The sequence below is a fragment of the Pteropus alecto genome, unplaced genomic scaffold (assembly GCF_000325575.1).
Source record: "Pteropus alecto unplaced genomic scaffold, ASM32557v1 scaffold107, whole genome shotgun sequence".
NCBI classification, from domain to species: Eukaryota; Metazoa; Chordata; class Mammalia; order Chiroptera; family Pteropodidae; genus Pteropus; species Pteropus alecto.
The window spans coordinates 613,695-636,482 of NW_006440619.1; the positions used below are offsets into that span (position 1 = coordinate 613,695).

Genomic DNA, 22,788 nt, shown 5'->3' on the forward strand with positions numbered 1-22,788 from the left:
ATTGGCTAAAGAATCTGGGTACATATATACAATGAAATATTACTCAGCCATAAGAAGAGATGAAATATTGCTATTTGCAATAACATAGATGGACCTCGAGATAATCATGCTAAGTGAAATAAGCCAGACAGGAAAAGTTGAAAACCACATGATATCACTTATATGTCAGATGTAAACCTAAAAGCAACAAATGAGCAGGACAAACAGAGACTCGGGACTATAGACTAGTGGTTTCCAGATGGTATGGGGCATGGTAGCGGGTAGGTAGACTGGGTAAAGGGGGTCAAATATGTGGTGACAGAAAGAAATCTAACTATGGGAGGTGAATACACAGTGTAATCATATATATGCCTTACTATTAAAGTGTACAGCTGAAACTTATTGGATTTCATTAAGAAATGTCAAAATAAAAAATATTAAACAATTAATTAAAAATAAAAGAACTAGGAAAAGAGGAAGTTATCCCCAAATCTGGCAGAAGGAAGGAAATTCTAAAGATTAAAAGAGAGATTAACAAAATAAAGAATATGAAAACAATACGGAGAATTAAAAAACAGAAGTTGGTTATTTGAAAAGATCAACAAAATGGATAAACCCTTTGCTGGAATGACCAAGAAAAAGGAGAAAACTCAAATTACCAGTATCAGAAATGAAAATGGGGACATTACTACAGACCTTACAAAAATAAAGATGACTATAGGAGAATACCATGAACAAATGTACATCAGCGAATGAAAAAGATTAGATGAAATGGAGAAATTCCTAGGAACACAAAAACTACAAAAACTGATTCAAGTAGAAATAGAAAATCTGAACAGACATATAAAAAGTAGATGAATTGAATCAATAATCAAAAACTTCCCTTAAAAAGAAAAGCGTAGAATACGATGGCTTCATTGCTGAATTCCATCAAACTTTTAAAGTCCATGGTCTGGTGGGAAGGAGTGGGAAGTCTAGACAATCAGCAAAAGAATAAATTAAGTCCTGATTTCTAGCATGTACAGATTTCTGTGGTTTAAATACTCTATAACAATGGCCAATTTCAAGCTGCCAATGTGACATCAACAGGAAAAGATGCACAATATCACATCATTATATTGCATTTCCTCCATTTAAATGCAATACAAATAAAAAAGCTAAAGAACATAAATAATAGTAAAATGAAGTACACTAACTAAAGAGTGACAGGTTTTGAATGTTTATTAACTTTGCTTTTAAGATTATTTAATAGCAATCATATAATTTAATTTTTAATAATGGTTGTTTAAACAACCAATAACAAATTTCCTGAAAATGTAACAATTTGCTCTTATTGGCTCTAGCACACCACTGGTAAACCCAAAGAGCGTAGAAGGAAAAAACTAATAAAGGTAAAAGCAGACATTAAATATAATATAAAATAGACAAGCTATAGAGATGATTAACAAAACTGAAAGCTGGTTCTTTGAAAAGGTTGATAGTGGAATATATGGCAAAACCAATGAAGAGAAAAGAAAGGAAACTAACAATATTAGAAATGTAAAATGGGGCAAACGTATATATGTAGAGTTTTAATACTGTGTATGTCAATGACTATGCCAATGATTTGAATAGATAATTTTCTAGAAATATATACTTTAACAAAATTGACTCAAGAAGAAAAATATGAATATACCTAAACCATGAAAGAAATTGGATTTTTAATTTGAAAATATCACTCCACTTTTCTGCGCTACCCAGAGAAGGGCCCCACGGTGTTGTTCTTGGTTCCCATGTAACTTAAAGGGAAACTATTGCAATGTCTGGAATCCTTAATCTCCTGCAAATTAAGGAGGAGGATATCTTCAGTTCCTTGCAGCAGGAACCCACAACCTTGACTTCCAAATGGAACAGTACAACTACAAAAGGAAAAGTGACAGCATCTACATCATAAATTTGAAGAGAACCTGGGAGAAGCTTCTGCCGGCAGCTTGTGCCATTGTTGCCATTGAAAACCCAGCTGATGTCATTGTCATATCGTCCAGGAATACTGGCCAGTGAGCTGTGCTGAAGTTTGCTGATGCCACAGGAGCCACTTCTATTGCTGGCCACTTCACTCCTGGGACCTTCACTAACCAGATCCAGGCAGTCTTTTGGGGAGCCAAGACTTCTGGTGGTTACCGATCCCAGGGCCAACCACCAGCCTCTCAGAGAGGCACCTTATGTTAACCTGCCTACAATCACTCTGTGGGCATTGCTATCCCTTGCATCAAAAAGGAAGCTCGCTCAGTGGGTCTGATGTGGTGGCCCAGGAAGTTCTCTTCATGCCTGACACCATCTCCCGTGAACACCAGTGGGAGGTCATGCCTGGTCGCTACTTCTACAGAGATCTTGAAGAGATTGAAAAGGAGGAGAAGGCCGCTGCTGAAAAGGCTGTGATCAAGGAAGAATTTCAGGATGAATGTACTGCTCCAGCTTCTGAGTTCACTGCTGCTCAGCCTGAAGTCGCAGACTGGTCTGAAGGCATTTGGGTGCCTTCTGTACCTGTTCAGCAGTTTCCTACTAAAGACTGGTGTGCTTAGCCTGCCACTGAAGACTGGTCTGCAGCCTGTACTGCTCAGACCACTGAATGGGTAGGAACAACCACTGAGTGATCTTAAGCTGTTCTTCCTCAAACTCTTAAATAAAATGGAAATAAGGTTGATGGAAAATAAACAGTTTCTTAAAAAAAAAAAAGAAAAGAAAATATCGCCCCCAAAAAGGATCTACGCAATTATCAAAGAAATGATAATTCCATATGTTTCAAACTGTTTTATGAAATAGAAAAAAAGAAAAGTACCTATTTTATTTTATTAGCTAGTATAACTTTGATAGTAAAATTGAACAAAAGCAGAGTATAGAAAGTGTAGGTTGGTATCACTTATAAAGAGAGATAAAAAACCAACATCAAAATTTTAAAAAAGCACCTTATAAATCAAATTCATCACTGTAAACACACAACAATCACCATGACCAAGTTTATCTAGGAATACAAGGATGATTCAATATTAGGAAATCTATCCAGTCACTGCAGATAGCAGTTGCCATTTTGGTTAAGTATCTTTAATAGAGCAGATTAATGTGGCCTGAGGTATAGGGTATGTGGCCATTGAATTAGAAAATGTGTTGTATTCTTTCTTATTCAGAAAAGGATATCAGAAACGGATTACATTCATGTGGAATGGATAAAAATATACACTTACAATTTTGCTTCAGGTTTGTGTTAATTTTTCTGCTTTCTGTCCTTATACAGTTTGAAAATATCTGGACTATATGCACATTTTAGGATATCACATAGAATCATTACTTTGTTGACATCATGCTGATTGGGCAGGATTGGCAAAGAGGTGACTAATGCACTCAAGGACTTGTCAAGACACATATGTGCTACATGGCATGAAAGATAAATACTACAAAGATTCAGACTTGCCAATTTATTACAATTTTTACAGTGGGGTCCAGTGGTAAGGAACATGCCAGGATATCCATTCCACAGCAACAAACAAACAAATACACACACAAACAAAAACAAACAAACAAACAAAACAAACAAAAAAAACATGTAGAATCTTGCATTCTCTACCACAAAAAAGAGCATAACACTTCATATGTCTCTGAGTTCTAGTGCCAACACATTCCACAGAGGCCCATATACAGGATGGACAATTTTTAGTGGAGGTAGGAGAAAAATAGGGCTTCCAGCAGGTCAAGGCTGTGGTGTAAGCAGCTCTACTGTGTGAGGCATTTTATTTGAAAGACCCTCTGGTATTGGAGGTGCCAGTGGTAGGAAAAAATGCAGTGTGAAGTTTATGGCAAATTCCAATGGCAAAACCGCAATGCAGGGCTCTGAGGTTCTGGAGCAAGACCATGCCAACTGTAGTAATTAAACTTTTTGAGAAACATCTCTTAGCATTTTACTGGACCCTCATAGAGATGGAATGCTTAGCTATAGGACATCAAGTGACAATGTATCCAGAACTGCTTATGAACTGAGTTATGTCATACTCACCAAGTCATAAAGTTAGTCAAACCCAGAAGTTGTCCATCATAAGATAGATATTGTACTCCATAATTGAGACAAAACAGAACCAAGTAAACTGCATGAACATGTATATCAGCCTCCCATGTCACCTACCAGTGTTGTAACCAGCACTCTTTCTTCAGCTTGAATGTCTGGCAGGCTGGATATAGACACCTAAACAATAAATAGATGACAGGAGACTAGTCTTCAGATGGTGAGCACACGAGAGTATACAGATGTCATAGTATAAAGTTGTACACCTAAAATTTATATGGTGTTATTAACCCATTACCCCCAATAAATTTAATTTTAAAAAGAAAAAGAAAAACAAAAATAAATATGTCACAATATATGCAATATCTCTATGCAGAATCTTAGGAAACTTTATTGAAGGACATAAAAAAGATCTAAATAAATGAAAAGATACACAATGACAGTTTTCTCAAGACTTACCCATAAGTATAAATCAATGCCAAACAAAATCCCAATAGCATTTTTTGGTACAACTTGACAAATTGATAATAAATTTTGTATAGGAAAATCAATGCAAATTGGTACATCCACTATGGAAAACAACCTAGTTTCTCAAAAATTAAAAATGAATGTACCTTTTGACCCAGCAATTGCACTTCTAGATATTTATCCAAAGAAAACCAAAACAATAATTTGTAAAGATCTATGCACCCCGATATTCATGACAGCACAATTTACAATAGCCAAGATATGGAAGCAAGCTAAATGCCCATCAACAGATGATTGGATAAAGAAGTTATTAAATGCTCCAACCAAAAGATAAGGTGGCTGAATGGATAAGAAAATATGACCCCTACATATGAAAAGGAAGGGGATGGGAAAAGATATTGCTTGGATGGTCCTAGAAGGTATTTAAGTCAGACAGAGAGAAAAACACTATATGATTTCACTTATATGCAGAATCTAAAGAATAAAAAGAACTAATCAAAAATTCACAAATATAGTGGAGAATTTGGTGTAGGATAGAGGGGAGGGTGGTTGGAGGGCTGGGAGAATGGGGTGAAGGGTTAAAGAAGTACAAATTAGTAGTCGATAGATGGTCACATGGATGGGGAGCATGGCATAAAGAGTGCAGTTAGCATTAATGTAATGGTGAGGTGGAGAGCCAGAGGAGAGAAAGAGCAATTAGGGGAATCATTTTATCAACTATATAAATGTCTAACCAATGTACTGTATACTTGAAACTAATAATAAAATAAAAATTTTTTAAAATGTCCCAAAGTAGCCAAGAAAATTCTAGACTATCAAAGAAGAACTTGCTTATAAAATAACACGTCTTTTTTTTTTTAATAAAACCATAGTAATTAAAACAATGTAGTATTGGCACAGGAATAATCAAATAAATTAATAGGACAGAAAAGAAGATCAGTAATAGACTCATGTGTATATTAGAATTTCTTGTATGATATACATGGCATTATAGACCTGTGGAAAAAGGACAGACCATTCAGTAAGTTAGATTTGGATAACTGGCTTTACATATGGGGGGATAAACCTATACTCCTATCTTTCACCATACAGGAAAGTAAGTTCGAGATATATTTAAAACCTAAATATGAAAAAGAAAACTTTAATTTATTAAAATAATATATAGATGAATATTGTTATGATCTCAGGTTTACTTAAACAAAACACAAATTAAGGAAATATTGATAGATTTGACAAATCAAAATGAAACATTCTGTATAATAATTGACAATACATACTAAGTAAAAAGTCAAGCAACAAACAGGAAAAGGTATTTGCAACATATGTAATAAAAAATTAGTATCCATAATATATAAAGAACTTCTGATCAACAAGAAAAATACAAGCATCTCAATAGAAAAACAAGATGGACAAAGGTTTTTAATAAGAACTTTACTTTAGAGGAAATCTGATTGGAGTGATGAAGAAAACATTAATAATGCAGGATAAATTAATAATGTGCTGTATCTGTAGAGTTGAACCTTTTGCTTATTAATTTTCAATGTTTGTGATAAAAGCCTTTATACTTTTATATTTCCTTCTATTTATCACTTTAGCCAGTGGTGTGCTGATAAATAGATGCCTTGAAAAAGAAAGAAAAAGAAAAGAAAAAAAAAAAAGGAAAAAGAAGCCCTGAATTGTAGTATTTTCTGATTTTCACAGTATACATGTTTCCACCATAGCTGATTTCAAGCTATTTAATAATTGGCTTGCAAAATTCCTAAATATTTAACAACAGGTTTTGGGACCGGTTGTAAAGAAGCTCTAGCCTACCACTAATAGCTATATGCTATAGCTTCTGATATGTAGTACCTTTTATTGTCAATCAGTTATAAATATTTCATTTTCATTGACACTTATTCCCTAACATATGAATATTTAGAAGTGCATATTTATAGTTTCAAAGTCTATGACTCTTATAAGGGCTTCTTTTGATTATTGAATTCTCATTTTTAAGCATTGTAATTGAAGAATGAGGTATGATATTCATATTTTTTGTACTTTTTTGAGATTCCTGTGGCCTAGAATGTGTTCAATTTGTATGTTTTTCATGTGTGCTTAAAAAACATTTACTTTTATTTGTGGATGCAGTTATTTTTTAAATATACACTTTATTTTTACAGAATTTTTAGTTTCAAAGCAAAATTTACCAGAACATACAGAGTTCCCATATACTCTCTCCCCAAACATGCACAACCTCTCCCTCACAATAGACAACCTCTACCAGAGTTGTACATTTGTTACAATTGATGAACCAACATTTCCACATCATTGTCGCCCAAAGTCCATAGTTTACATTAGGGTTCACTCTTGGTGTTGTAGGTTATATAGGTTTTGACAAATACATAAAGATATGTAGCTATCATTATAGTATTATACAGGAGTTTCTCTGCCTTAAAAATCCTGTGCTCCACTTATTCATTCTTCCTTTTCCTCAATCCCCTGGCAATCACTGATCTTTTTACTGTCTCCATAGTTTTGTCTTCTCCAGCATGTGATATAGTTGTAATCATACAGTATGTAGTCTTATCACATTGGCTAGTGTGTGTGCGTGTGTGTGTGTGTGTGTGTGTGTGTATACTCAATTTTATTGTTTATTAAAATCCCTAGTAACTTTTGTCTACTTTTTCAGTTCCTGAAAGAGATTTGTTAAAATCTCTTATTATGATTATGGATTTGGTTATTTCTCCTTTTAACTCTGTCAGAATTCACCTTATATATTTCAGAGCTATATTTTTAGATGTTTACAATTATATAAACATTTTTAGTGGAGGACTATTTTTTAATCATTAAGTGATGTGTCTCTTTGTCTTTATTAATGCTTTTTACCTTAAATTCTATTTCACCTGTTCTGCCTTTTTTCTTTCCCTCATTTTTTAACATTTCTGATTCATGATATTTTAGGTATGTTTCTTATAGACAACACATAGCTGAAGTTTTAATACTGAATCTGAGTGTCTCTCTCTTCAAACAGATGTTTCAAATCCATTTACATTTATTGTGACTATTGGTATATTGTCTTGTGTTTTCTGGTTACCATGATTTTTATTTGCTTGTTACCTTCTCTTGTCATGTTGCCTAGGAGAATTAATTTTTTCAGATTGATTTTGTTTCCACCTATGACTTGGGGCAGGAACCACATAATTGTTGGGCTTAGGCCAGCAATTAGATTTTTTTTCAAAGGACACCTTTTCCCTTGCTTTCTCCCTTCCCCAGGTATACTAGTTCTAACACACAACTTGCAACCCTGACTTCTATGTTCTTTTGAGCATTAAAATTCCAGATCTTAAGAACTATATCGGGTTACCCCTTTGAGCCACAAGTGTTCAAATCCTACCCATTGCTTTTGGTGTTTTCTTTGTTTCCGACATCTGGAGATTTTTTTCTTCCTTCCAAGATCAAGTATATACTTACACTTTAAAATCTGGCATTTCTACATATCTGGAACGTGTGAGTTTGTGTGATGTGTATTTATTTATATGTGTGTGTATTGGTAGGATGTTGGATTACTTCCTACATCAGCCTAGGTTTTGATCTTGACTGAAAACAAGCCTGTGCTCTTAACCAGTAGGCTCTACTGCCTCCCAGTGTCGTTTTTCCTTTTAAGCTTCTGTGCATTTTATAAATCAAGATATAGAATCTGTGACATGCAGTTTCTCCATACGATACAAATAGACACTTAAAGTTAGCAAGTATGGGAAACAAGTTAGCAAATTAATTATACTTTGTTTACTTTCCAAATGAGTCAACTATTTTCTCCAGTAGTTAACAGTTTGTTTTTTGATTCAGGACATTAATAGAAGATGTCATTTGTCTATTTTAGTTGTGTATCACCTTTCATTGGACATCAGGGAGCCAAATTCAGATAGTTCCTTCTTGTGAAAGCAAAGCTTAAAGTTTAATGAAGAAACTAAAATTTGGTCCTTGGAATTGAAGTGTAAGCAGAATTCGATATAAATATGCTGACTGCTTTTTTCCTGCTGCAGACATTCTGCTTTGATTAATATATTTAGAAGATTGAAGATCAACACCTGTTCCTCTTGTGGATCTCTCTCATACAGTGACCTTTGCCTCACCCTGTATAAATACACACATGGTGATTAAGCTGTCAGATATTATAGGGGAATTTTTGAAGGGTGAGGACAATGAATCACTTCTGGAATTTCTCACTGATGGCCCCGTAGATGTCTGCCATCCACCTTGCCAGCTATTTCTTTGCCCACTGTGTTATTAAGCCAGAGTCTCTAAATGGGCCACTAATGTTGTGGCATTTGAGGATTCTCTACCAAGTATAGGGTTTGGACTAGATGATCTCTTACTAAGACCTCTCCCAATTCTGGCATTTTATGGGTTCAAATTTCAGTGCCAGTTTCCATGATAGAGGACAGATAACACTTGATATTAAGTTTGTGCTTAGGAAATTGTCAATGCTCCTGTTTATTGCTACAACAAGACTAAACACAAAGCTATTTGTCAGTAGAGTTCTCCAGCATCCCAGTGTTTTTTCAGCTGGTGGAAGAAAACGGAGAGACCAGCATTTATTGAGTTATCACATAGCATGTGTTATCTCAGTTAAAACTGCCTGTGAAGGAGGTGCTATCCAGCCCCCACTCCCATTTTATAAGAAATTGAGTTTGAAGGAATCTAATTGACTTGCGCAATGTTGTATATCAAGTAAGTAGTGGAGATCAGATTTGAATCCAAGTCCTGGTTTCAAAGTCTTTCCACAACTTATGTTGCTTATCTATCCATCAGTTTATTCATTCATCATATACTTATTGAGCACCTACTATGTGCCATATAGACACTGTAGATACAATGGTGAATAAGATAAAGTCCTTGTTGTCCTTCATGGTTCATTTATTTTATTTATTTTTTATTTTTTGGGTGAGGCAACCCTTGGTTGACTTCACAGATTGCAAGGACCTTGTCAGCTTACAATCCCTTATTTTTTTTTTATTTTGTTTTTTACTCCTACAGCACGTGGTCTTCCTAGGTAGTCTCCCATCCAAGTACTAACCAGGCCTGACTCTGCTTAGCTTCCGAGATCAGATGGGATTGGGTTTGTTCAGGGTAGCATGGCCGTAGACCATCATGGTTCATTTATAGCATAAAATTATCTTAAATATGGTAGACCAGTGGTCCTCAACCGTTTTGGCACCAAGGGCCGGTGTTCGTACTAGAATCTAATGCCTGATGTTCTGAGGTAGAGCTGAGGTAGTGATTTTAGAACTGGGGAGTGGCTGAAAATACAGATGAAGTTTCACTCATCTGCCACTCACATCCTGCTGTGTGACCTAGTTGCTAACAGGCCATGGACAGGTACCGGTCCATGGCCTGGAGGTTGGGGACCCCTGTGTAGACCACAAGACAATGAGGATTCCCATGGCTGAAGTAAGATTAAAAACAGATGACTTGATTATAAAAAACATGGAGGGCCATGGTGAGATCCAGTTAATATTGGTCAGGAGAGGGAAGAATCTTTGATCTGATCATCCTCTTGTTAGGACTCCCAAAAGACTCCACTGCATTTAACCTAAACTAATGTCAGACTGGTATGAGGTATACTTAACCCTTCTTTTGTATATAAAGCTCTAAAAACCCTTAGCTTTATTGAGGTATTTTACACACACACACACACACACACACACACACACACACACACACACACACCATAAAATTCACCCATTTAAAGTATATAATCCAATGATTTTTAGTATGTTTACATAGTTGTACAACCATCACCACAATTTAATTTTGGAACACTTTCATCACTTCAAAAATAAAATACATAAACATTAGCAGTTATTCCCCATTTCTGCTTTCCCTTTTTTTCTGCTCCAGCCCCAGGAAACCACTAATCTATCTTTTGTCTCTATGGATGTGCCTATTTTGGACATTTCACAAATATGGGGTTATGTAATATATGATCCTTTGTGTCTGGCTTCTTTTACTTAGCATAATGTTTTCTAGGTTTATCTGTGTTGTATCTGTATCAGTACTTTATTCTGTTTTGTGACCAAATAAAATTCCATTGTATGGATGTACCATATTTTATTTGCCCATTTATTTGACATTTGGGTTGTTTTCGCCTATTGTGAATAACATTGTGGTGATCATTAGTGTACAAGTTTTTGTTTGGACATCTATTTTCAATTTCTTTGAATATATACCTAGAAGTGGAATTGTTGGGTTCTATGGTAATTTTATGCTTAAAATACTAAGGAGTTAAGAGACTTTTTCCACAGAGGCTGCACCATTTTACACTCCTATCAACAATATATGAAGGCTTCAATTTCTTCACATCCTCATCAACATTTTATAAGCCTCTTTAAAATAGTCCTTGCAGTACTACTACTACTACTACTAATAACAATAATAATAACAACAACAACAACAACAACAGCAACAGCAACAACAACATTAATAGCCCAAATTACTGTGTCAGATACTCTTCTAAGTACTTGACATAAATTAATTCATTGAATCTTCATAGGAACCAAATGACAGGTAGTATTATTTCAGAAGAGGATATTGAGGCACAGAGAAAATAAGCACATTGCCCAAGCTCACACACCTAAGAAATGTCAGGGCCAAGATTTGAATCTCAGAAGTTTGACTGTGAGATTTGTGCTCTCAACAAATAAGTAACAAAGCCTAATGATACTAGTTCACATCCTAAGAGTTTTACACCTATTTTCTCATTTTATCTCACAAAATACCAAATAATTAGATGCTATCTCATTACCCCCATCTAATAGATAATGTAACTAAGAAATAGAGGGTTAAGTAACTTACCAAATGTCACATGGCTTACATTTGTGAACAAATCCCGGTCGACCATACTTAGCCCCTCTGCTGTTTGGAGCAGAGCTGGAACTCAAGCAGCTTCAGTGGTAAAAGTGAAAGGGGAAACAATAACTACAAGTAGTCATCATGCTTAGGGGTAAAATCTACAGGAAACAGGGTCACCTCAACCCTACTGAATTCTCAGTGGCACCTGCTTGCAAACACTTAAAATTAAAAAGTGAACTCAGAGTTTCAGTCAAGATGGTGGAGCAGGTAAATGCCATGCTTGCCTCCTCTCAAGACCACACGAAAATTACAAATAAACTATATAACAACCATCACTGAGAAATGCTATAGGTCTAACTGAACAGAGTCCTACATGTAAGGACATACAGAAGAAGCTACCTCCAGAGTGGTAGGAGGGGTAGAACTCTGAATTAGCTTGTTCTACACCCATGCATGGCAGTTAAAAATTGGAAGGTATATCTTGGATATGAGGTCCTCCATGAAGAGTGAGGGGTTCCAGCCTCACACAAGTCTCCACAGCTCAGGGTTCCAGTGTGGGAAAAGGAAGCCCCCAAAACTTTTGCCTGTAAAAACCAGGAGATATTGTGGTTGAATGAGATACAGGACTTCTGGAGACTGAGGCTTTCCTCTTAAAGGGCCCACACATGGATTTACTTGCTGATGGACTCACTTTCTCTGAGCTCCAGCACTGGGGTAGCAGCTTGAAAGATATCAGGGACATATGAGAAGGAAGTGAACTATTGGGTTTCAGGGCAAGGGCTAGAGAAGCAGCTTGCTCCCAGATGGAAATGCTGTCAGAGGCCCTTGTTCCTTTGTTGACCCCTTCCCCAAATCCAGTGTGCAGAGGCAGGTGGATGACATATCTAAGTCTCCATCAAATTAGTTAACATCATTTGCCCCACCACGGTGATTCCCTGAGACTCTACCCCAATTTGTGGCGCCACCCATGCTACTTCCAGTGGCTTTTCCATACAAAAAGCCTATCTTGGCTCATGCTGAAGACTTCCCTAAAATCTTCCAAAGGTCCACAAAAGTTAAACAAGCAGCATCTGGCCTTGTGTGCCCTGTACCTCTTGCTAAGCAGCCCCAAGCTCAGCACTGGCATCAGCCAGCCTCAGTTTTCAGCTTATCCTCTGCAGATACCTCCAAGCCAAGCACTAATGGTAATCATCTGAAGATCACTTTGTAGCTATACCAAGTGGCCCTATGTAGGGTATGGGCAGCAGCGGACATTGGCCTGCAACAGAGATCTTCTCAAAAGGCTAAAGAAACAACATACCCAGTGCCCAACATTATAGCACACTACAGGACCATCCAACAACCTTTACAAACAACACAACCATAGGGCAGACTGAGAATGCAACAGAGCCCTGCTGAAGTGAATCCTGCTCCATAGGGTCAACCCCTGAAAAACGTCTCCACTGTAGTCATGGCCAGTCCTCATAACCAAACAGCCTAAGGGTTATTCCAACACATTGATAAGCAAACAGCAATCAAAGCTCAACTACAACAGGAGGGCACACATAACCCACACAAGGGAAACACTTGGACCACCTGGCTCAGGTGACCAGGGAGCTGTGCCGTGGGGCCCCACAGGACACCTATTAAATAAGGTCACTCTACTAAGACCAGGAGACATCGCAGCTCTACCCAATATGTAGAAGCACATGCAGGAAGGCAAATGGGGAGACAAAGAAACATGACCCAAATGAAAAAAAAACAGAACAAATTTCCAGAAAAAGAACTAAGTACAGACAAGAAATCTATCAGATACAGAGTTCAAAACATTTGTTATAGGGACACTCAATGATATGAATGAGAACTTCAACAAAGATATAAGAAACATAAAAATTGAGATAGAAAACGTAAAAAAGAAGCAGTCATAAATGAAAAATATAATAACAAATAAAGAATATAGTAGAGAGAATCAACAGTAGATTAGAAGAAGCAGAGGATCAAACCAGTGATTTGGAAGATAAGGTAGCAGAAAACACCTAATGAGAACATCAACAAGAAAAAAGAATCCAAATATATGAGAATAGTTTAAGGGGCCTCTGGGACAACATCAAGCAAACCAACATTTGCATCATAGGGTATCAGAAGGAGAAGAGACAGAGCAAGATATTGAAAACCTATTTTAAGAAATAATGACTGAAAAATTCCTTATCATGAAGAAGGAAATAGATGTACAAGCCCAGGAAGCAGAGAGTCCCAAGCAAGATGAACCCAAAGAGACTCACACCGAGACACATCATAATTAAAATGCCAAAGTTAAAGACAAAGGGAATCATAAAAGCGGCAAGAGACAGGCAGTTAGTTACCTACAAGAGAACTCTTATTAGAATGTCAGCTAATTTCTCAACATAAATAATGCAGGCCAGAGAGATTGGCAAGAAATATTTAAAGTGATGAAAAGTAAGGACCTACAACCAAGATTACTCTACCCAATAAAGCTATCATTTAGAATCGAAGGACATATAAAGAGCTTCCCAGACAAGAAAAACCTAAAGCAGTTCATTGTACCAATCCCGTATTACAGGACAGATTAAAGGGATTTTTTTAAGAAGAGAAAGAAGAAAGAAAAGATAAAAAATATGAATAAAATAGTAATAAGTACGTACCTATCAATAATTACTTTAAATTTAAATGGATTAAATTCTCCAATCAAAAGACATAGTGTAGCTGAATGAATAATAAAATAAGACACAAACATATGCTGGCTACAAGAGTCCCACTTTAGAATGAAAGACACACACAAACTGAAAGTAAAGGGATAGAAAACGATATTTCATGCAAATGAAAATTTTAAAAAAACTGAGGTAGCAATACTTGTATCAGACAAAATAGACTTTAAAACAAAGGCTATAAGAGACAAAGAAAGACATTTAATGATGATAAAGGGATTGATCCAACAAGTGGGTATAATAATTGTAAATATTTATGCACTTAACATAGGAACACCTAAATATATAAAGCAAATATTGACAAACATAAAAGGAGAGATCAAAAGTAAAACAGTCATAGAAGGGGACTTTAACAGCACATTGACATCAAGGGTTAGATCTTTCAGCCAGAAAATCAATTAGAAAAAAAGAAAACCAAGTAGGAAACAGCAGCCTTAAAAGACACATTAGACCAAATGGATTTAATTGAGATTTTTAGAGCATTTCACCCCAAAGCAGGATATACAATTTTTTCAAGTGTACATGAATCATTTTCCAAGATAGAATATATTTTAGGCTACAAAATGTCTCAATGAATTTAAGATTGAGATCATATCAAGTGTCTTCTCTAACCCCAATGGTATGAAAATAGAAATCAACTACAAGAAAAAAATGAAAATACACAAACACATGGAGACTAAATAATATGTTCTTGAACAACAATGGCTTAACAATAGATCAAGGAAGAAATAAAAAAGTACCTAGAGACAAATGAAGATGAAAACAACAAAAGTTCTGAGAAAGTAGTCCTAAGAGGGAAGTTCATAGCAATACAGACATACTAAAAAAGAAAGAAAGAAAGAAACATCTCAAATAAACAATCTAAATGATTTGAAAAAATCAAACATCTCAAATAAACAATCTAAATGGCAATGAAAAAATAAAATTGATAAACTTTTAACCAGACTCATCAAGAAAAAAATAAGACCCAAATAAATAAAATTAGAAATGAAAGAGAAATAACTATGACACCACAGAAATGCAAAGAATTATATGAAAATACTATGTCCATTTATATGTCAACAAATTAGACGACATGGAAGAAATGAATACATTTCTAGAAATGTGCAATCTTCTAAGACTGAATCATGAAGAAATAAAAAAATCCAAGCACAGCAATTCCTACAAATAAAAACAAATCAGTAACAAAAAGTTTACCCCAAATAAAAATCCTGAACCAGATGGCATCATAGGTGAATTACACCAAACATTGAAAGAAAAATTAACACCTATTCTTGTCAAATTATTACCAAAAATTCAAGAAAATAGATGCAAAAATATTGAACAAAATATTAGCAAACTAAATTCAGCAATACATTAAAAAGATCATTCGGTCAAAAACATGGCAGAGTGATAGACGTCCCCAGATCTCTTTCCTTAAAACAACAATAAGCTGAACAACTAAAAGTCAACAAAAATCACCGAACCCACACACCAGCAGGTCTGAGCGCAGGATCTGCACATAAGAGCTACCACAGGTCAGAACCCAGGGAGTCCTGGCAGTAGACTGGGAGAAACAAGAAGCTACCTCTTGCAGCCGGAGCTCCATGCAGGAGGAGGGGCAGGGAAGAAAGTGGAGTAGGTTCCCTGATCTACCCTGCCTGAGAGAGTTGTGAGCTCCAGGCAGCAGCAGTGCCCAGGGATCAGGGCAGAAAGTAGAGAAGTGGGGACAGCTGAGAAGTGGGGGTTATTACCAGTCATGGTTGCAAAACACGAAGCTGAGCAGCAGTCCCTATCCCCCAATCCAGATAGCACCTCCATCCATATCCTCCCAAACCAAACACTGCAGCAGAGCCCCAGGGTAATTTGAGCAAACACTATCAAAACTGTCGCTAACACTGACAGAGACAGAGACTGAGGGTACCAAGTGTGATTGAATATCTGTAAGAAAAAAAGGCATTATTAAGACTTTATATAAAGCAGAGATCCAAGAGGCTTAGATGCCACCTACTGGAAACCAAAAGAAAAACACCTTCTTTGCAACGGGCTAAAGAGAGATCTTTATATAATAAATCTTTCTGGGAAAAAAGCAGAATACACTTCCATTCATGCCCAGGCATAGAAATAGTCCATCAAACACCATGAACAACGAAGGTGACAAGGTATCTCAGAAAGAAAAAATCTCCAGAAAATAAGCTTACATAGAAATATGCGACTTAAATGACAGAGAATTCAGGATGGTACTTCTGAAAACACTCAGTGAGATCCAAAACGAGTCATATCAACTATTTCAGGAATTGAAAACACAACTAGATGGGGAGAATGAGTTCCTTAGCAAGGAGATTGAAATCCTCAAAAAGAACCAAATAGGCTAGTGACTGGAGGAAGATGATGGACTAGGTAAAAGCAGGGTTTGCCTCCTCCCCGGTCCACATTGAAATTACAACCAAATTATAAAATAATCGATGTGGAGAATCACCTGAAGTCCAGCTGATCATAACATATACATCTGATAACATAAAAGAGCCACATCGAAGCCGTAGGAGGGCAAAGTTGCAAATAGGGTTTGACCTGTACCTGTGGGTGGTGATGTTTTACTGGGAGGGAGAGCAAGGCTGCAGAGGCTCTCCTGTAGGAGGGGAGTGTCTTGGCCTCATTTGGAGGCTCCTCAGCCCAGAGTCCTAGCCCAGGGGAGATGAGATTCCAATAACTCTGATTGTAAAAACTAGAGGGGATTCTGGCCATCTGGGTGAGATGGAAAGAAACAGAAACCCTAGACTCTCCTTTGAAGGACCCATGAGCAGGCTTTCTGACCTGTGGACACTCACCTGGGACACCAGCTGTAGTTCAGAGGCTCACGCAGGATTCATACTGAAAGTCTGCATTACCTGGCACCAGAACAAGGGCTGGAAGGGCAGCCACCATTGTGCCTTAGTCCGGACTCCCTACTGGGCAATACAAACCATGCCAGCTTGACTGTGCAAACCCCTCCCACAGGGCCATTAGGAATTTGCTGGCCGGAAGAGATCAGCCTGACCCACCCAAACTGCAGAATGCCCAGGGCTTTTGTTGCTGCATGGCTGCCACACTAGGCCCTATGCAGGGCCTAGCATTCTCAGCTGGGGGTCAGCACTGTGAGCACTCATTTCCGAGAAAGGGTCAGGCAGATCACTGCTGCCAATGTGAACTTGGGTGGATCTTGGGGATCTGTGGGCCAGTCCCAGATAGCAGCTGGTCTTGCTGTGATCTAAGACATCTACAAGAACTCAGAAACTGTTATCAAAGTTGCAATAAGACTGAGGTATTGATCTGACTGCTATTGCTTCCCTGAGACCCCACCCCACCCAACCCACAAAATGCCTGGGCGCCCCATTGAAAGTGAACTACCACAGCCCTGCCCATTCTCCTCCACCTAGTCTTCCAATCCACACAGGCAACAAACTTTGGTTAGCACAGGGCGAGCACTACACAGAAATCAGTGGCAGGCAGGCATCTGCTGCTTGCAAGAGTTGCAATATTGTATCCTTGGAGCACAAGGATCTATGGGACTGCTTCAGATGGTAGCTGGTCTCACTGTGATCTCTGACTATCGCGAGAATTCCCAGGCATGTAAGTTGCAGCAAAACTGAGGCTGTATTGGTCTGATTGCACTTGCCTCCCTTAGATCCTACTTCACTCAAGCCACAAAGTGCTTGCAGCCCAGTAACAGGCACCCTCCACAGCCCTGCTTGGCTCTGGGATTGCTCATTCTGTGCAGGCAACAGACCTTGGATAGTGCAGTGAGCCCATTTCAGGGAAAAGAGCTGTGGGCAGGCCACTGCTGCCTATACAACCTACAATATTTCTTGAGGGAATCACAGGGGTCTAGGGAACTACCTCAGACAAAAGCTTGTCTCCATGTGATCTGTGACTACTGTGGGAAAGTGCAGACACAGAAATTGCAGAAAACTGAGGCTATTGACCTGATGGCCCTTGACTCCCTAGGCTCTTGCCCCATCGAATATACAAAATGCCCACCGCACGTTGATAGGCAACTGCCCCTGCCCTGGGTTGGTGCATTCAAGCCCAAGGTGGGGAGCAGCTGCCCTTACTACGATTGGAAACTTGTACAGGGAGCCACAGAGACAGTGCTGGCATGTAAACTGACACTGCAGTGGCAGGGGGAAATTTACTCAATAGACCCAGGAGACTCCTGAGGTCCTTGCACCACCTAATATGCATATCACCCAGGAGCTCTTACAGTTTCAGAGAGACTTCCAGGCAGTGTCAAGCCTTGAGGAGCACTGGTCCCTCTGCTAAAGAGCCCTAGGTCAGGGACGGGGGAATAACTGACTGCTGTCTACAGTGTTGTGTCTTCCACTTACCTATAGATCTAGCATAAGCAACAACCATCTGTGGATCACTTTGTAGTTCCTACCGCATAGCCCTGATCAATCAAAAGCAGTGGCTGACCTTGGCCTACAGGGTCAAGGCCTGCCTTGACCTTGACCCTCCCAAGGGCCCACAAAACCAACGCATTCAGAGGCTGGCACCAGACCACATCAGAGCAACTCCTGACTAGCCTCATTAGCGATATACTCAAAGGGTGGTTACAACAAGTACACTAGCCTACTAGGGCAAATCCCAATCAGTGGGGTCAGCCCCCACATAGCAACTCTTGCCCTGTGTGTGCAGCCAGTTCCCACAATTAGTCAGCTTGAGTGTTAATCCCATCCACTGATACCAACAACAATAAAGGCTTGGCAACAACAGAAGATCACACACAACTCACACTAAGATCATGTCTAGAGTCCCCCTCATAGGAGATCAGGGAGAGTACTCTACTGAGTCACACAGGACATCTTCCACATTAGGCTATCTGGCCAAGGCTGAGATATAAAACAAACAAATATTGCTGACAGGTAGAAATGAACACAGAGAGGCTAATAAAATGAGAAAACAAAGAACCAAGCCACAAATAAAACAACAGGAAAAAATTCCAAAATATAGGCTAAGTGAAATGGAGACAAACAACCTATCAGACACAGAGTTCAAAATAATGGTTATAAAGATGCTTGACAAACTTGGGAGAAAGAATGAGCACAATGAGAACCACGACAGAGAGATAGTAAGCATAAAAAGGACATAGAAATCATAAAAAAGAACCAGGCAGAAATGAAGAATACAATAACTGAAATGAAGAATACAATAGAAGGATTCAACAATAGATTGAATGAAGCAGAAGATTGAATCAGCGAACTGGAAGACAAGGTAGCAAAATACACCTAATTGGAACAACCTAAAGAAAAAAGGAATTAAAAATAATAAGAATAGTTTAAGAGACCTCTGAGACAACGTGAAGCATAACAATATTCGTATCATAGGAGTACCAGAAGGAAAAGAGAGAGAGAGAGAGCAAAGGTTGAGAATTTATTTTAAAAAATAATGACAGAAAACTTCCCTAACCTGGCAAAGGAATTAGACATACAAATTTAGGAATCACAAAGAGACTTAAGAGAAATTCAAATAGACCCACACCAATACACGTTATAATTAAAATGCAAAAGGTCAAAGACAAAGAGAGAATCTTAAAAGAAGCAAGAGAAAGGCAGCTAGTTACTTACAAGGGGACTCCCATAAGAATGTCTGCTGATTTTTCAATGGAAACTTTGCAGGTCAGAAGGGACTGGCAAGAAATATCCAAAGTTGTGAAAAACAAGAATCTAAAAACATGAATACTATACCTAGCAAGCTTTCAATTAGAATGGAAGGTGATATAAAGAGCTTCCCAGATAGGGAAAAGCTTACAGAATTCATCATCCAAAAGCCAGTGTTCTAAAAAATGTTAAAAAGACATCCGTAAAAGGAGAAGCGGTAAAAAAGAAAATAGAAATAACAAACAGGAATAATACATTAGAAGTAATTATATACCTATCTGTAATCACTTTAAATGTAAACAGAATAAATGCTCCTATCAAAAGACATCGGGTAGCTGAATGGATAAGAAAACAAGACCCATGAATATACTATCTGCAAAAGGCCTACTTCAGATTAAATGACACTCACAAACTGAAAGTAAAGGGATGGAAAAAGATATCTCACACAAATGGAAATGAAAAAGAATCCAGGGTAGTGAGCCTTATATCAGATAAAACAGACTTTAAAACAAAGGCTATAATAGCCAAAAAGGGCATTACATAATGATCAAGGGATCGATACATCAAGAGGATATAACCCTAGTAAACATATATGCACCCAATGTAGGAGCACCTACATATATAAAGCAATTATTGACTGGCATAAAAAGAGAGATCAACAGTAATATACATATAGTAGGAAAGTTTAACATCCCATTGATAGCAATGGACAGATCTTCCAGGCAAAGAATCAACAAAAAAACAATGGGCCTAAAAGACACACTAAAGCAGGTGAATTTAACTGATATTTTCAGAGGATTTTACCCCAAAGCAGCAAAATATATATTCTTCTCAAGTGCACATGGAACTTCTTCCAGGATAGATCACATGTTAGGACAAAAAAACAACTCAATAAATTTAAGAAGATTGAAATAATATCGACCATCATCTCTGATCATAAAGGTATGAAAATAGAATCCAACTACAAGAAAAAAAAAACTGTAAAATCCACAAACATATGGAAGCTATATAACATGCTACTAAACAATGAATGGTTTATTAATGAGATTAAGAAAGAAACAAAAAGATACCAAGAGAAAAATGAAAATGGAAACACAACGACTCAAAATCTATGGGACACAGCAAAAGCAGTCCTAAGAGGGAAATTCATAGCAAAACAGGACTGCCTGAAGGAACAAGAAATAGCTGAAATAAACGATCTAACCCTACACTTAAAGAACTGGAAAAAGAACAGCAAACAAAGCCCGTAGTGAATAGAAGGAAGGAAATAACAAAGATGAGAGCAGAAATAAACTAAATAGAGTCTATAAAAACAGTACCAAAGAGCAAAGAAACCAAGAGCTGTTTTTTGAAAAGATAAACAAAACTGACAGACCCTAACCAGACTCATCAAGAAAATACAGAGAGGACTGAAATAAATAAAATCAGAAATAAAAGAGGAGAAATAACTACAGACTCCACAGTAATATGAAGAATCATAAGAAAATACTATGAGCAATTATATGCCAACAAATTGGATAATCTAGAAGAAATGGACACATTTCTAGAAACATACAATCTCCCAAAACTGAGTCAAGAAGAAGCAGAAAATTTGAACCAACCAATTACCACCAATGAAATAGAATCAGTAATCAAAACCTCCCAAAAAACAAAGGTCCTGACCAGATGGCTTCATAGGCAAATTATACCAAACATTCAAAGAATTTTTAACACCTATTTTTTTTTCAAACTATTCCAAAAAATTTAAGGAAATGCTCCCTAATTCCTTTTATGAGGCTACCATTACCTTGATTCCAAAACCAAAGACTTTACAATCAAAGAAAACTATAGGCTGATATCTCTTTGGAACATTGATGCAAAAATCCTCAACAAAACATTAGCATACACAAGGATTTGGCAGAAACATGGTAGAGTGAAAGACATCCTTAGATCTCTCCCCTTAAAACAACAATAAGCTGAACATCTAAAACTCAACAACAGCAGAAAAAAACCCAAACTGCACACCAACACATCTGAGCGTGAGATCCGCACATAAGTGCTACCAAAGGTCAGAACTCTGGGTGTTGGTTGGTAGACTGGGAGTAATAAAGAAGCTGCCCCTTGCAGCCATCAGAGCTCCCTGTAGGAGGAGGGGTAGGGGTGGAGGTGCAGAAACTTTCCTGAACAACCTTGCCTGGAATTGCCGGGCTTGCACACAGCCGACCAGAGGGCCCAGTCATCAGGGCAGAGAGTGGAGAAGAGGGGTGGGACTGCAGAGAAACAACAGCTGATTTTTTCCAGCCCTGGTTGAAAAACCAACCCCCAACTCAGAGGGCTCCTCCCCCCACATCCTCTGAGACTGATCACCACGGAGCCCCAGGGGAATCTGAGCAAACACTACCAAAACTGCTAGGGATCCAAGAGGCTTAGATGTCATCTACTGGAAACCAAAAGAAGAGCGCCTTGTTTGCAGAAGGCTAAAGAGAGACCTTTATTTAATAAATCTTCTTTCGGAAAAACAACAGAATATAATGCCCAGGTGGAGAAATAGTCCACTAAACACCATGAAAAACCAAGGTGACAAGACATCTCAGAAAGAAAGAGAAAAATCTCCATAAAATAAGCTTACAGACATAGAAATACACGATTTAAATGACACAAACTTCAGGATGGTACTTCTAAAAAAATTCAATGAGATCCAAAAGAAATCATATCAACAATTTCAGGAATTAAAAAAAAACAACTAGATGAGCAGAACAAGGGATTGAAACCCTCAAGAAGAACAGAAAAGATCTGGAGATGAAGAACACACTGCAAGAATTGAAAAATGAAATAGAGTCAAGCAAATGGAAGAAAGGATTGGTGATGTCGAAGACAAAAATCTAGAAATAAATCAGAAGGAAAAGAGAGAAACCAAAGAATGAAAAATAATGAAAGAAAAATACAAAAACTAGCTGATGCCTTAGAAGAGGAAACATAAGAATAATGGGCATTACCAAAGAGGAGGAAAAGGAGCAGGAACTAGAAAGCATTTTCAGATAAATAGTGGACGAGACTATCCCAAATCTAAGGAATAGAGCTTGGAATTCAAGAAGTCAACAGAACACCCAATTATCTCAACCCCAAAAGGCCTTCACCAAGACACATTGTATTAAAGTTATCAAAAATCAATGAC

General features: G+C 37.7%; 2 pseudogenes; one reads left to right on the top strand and one right to left on the bottom strand.

Moving 5' to 3' along the window:
• Window positions 1-1,777: 1,777 nt before the first annotated feature.
• LOC102883488 lies at window positions 1,778-2,612 on the top strand (annotated as a pseudogene).
• Window positions 2,613-9,490: 6,878 nt separating this feature from the next.
• Window positions 9,491-9,609, bottom strand: LOC112484197 (annotated as a pseudogene).
• Window positions 9,610-22,788: the final 13,179 nt, after the last annotated feature.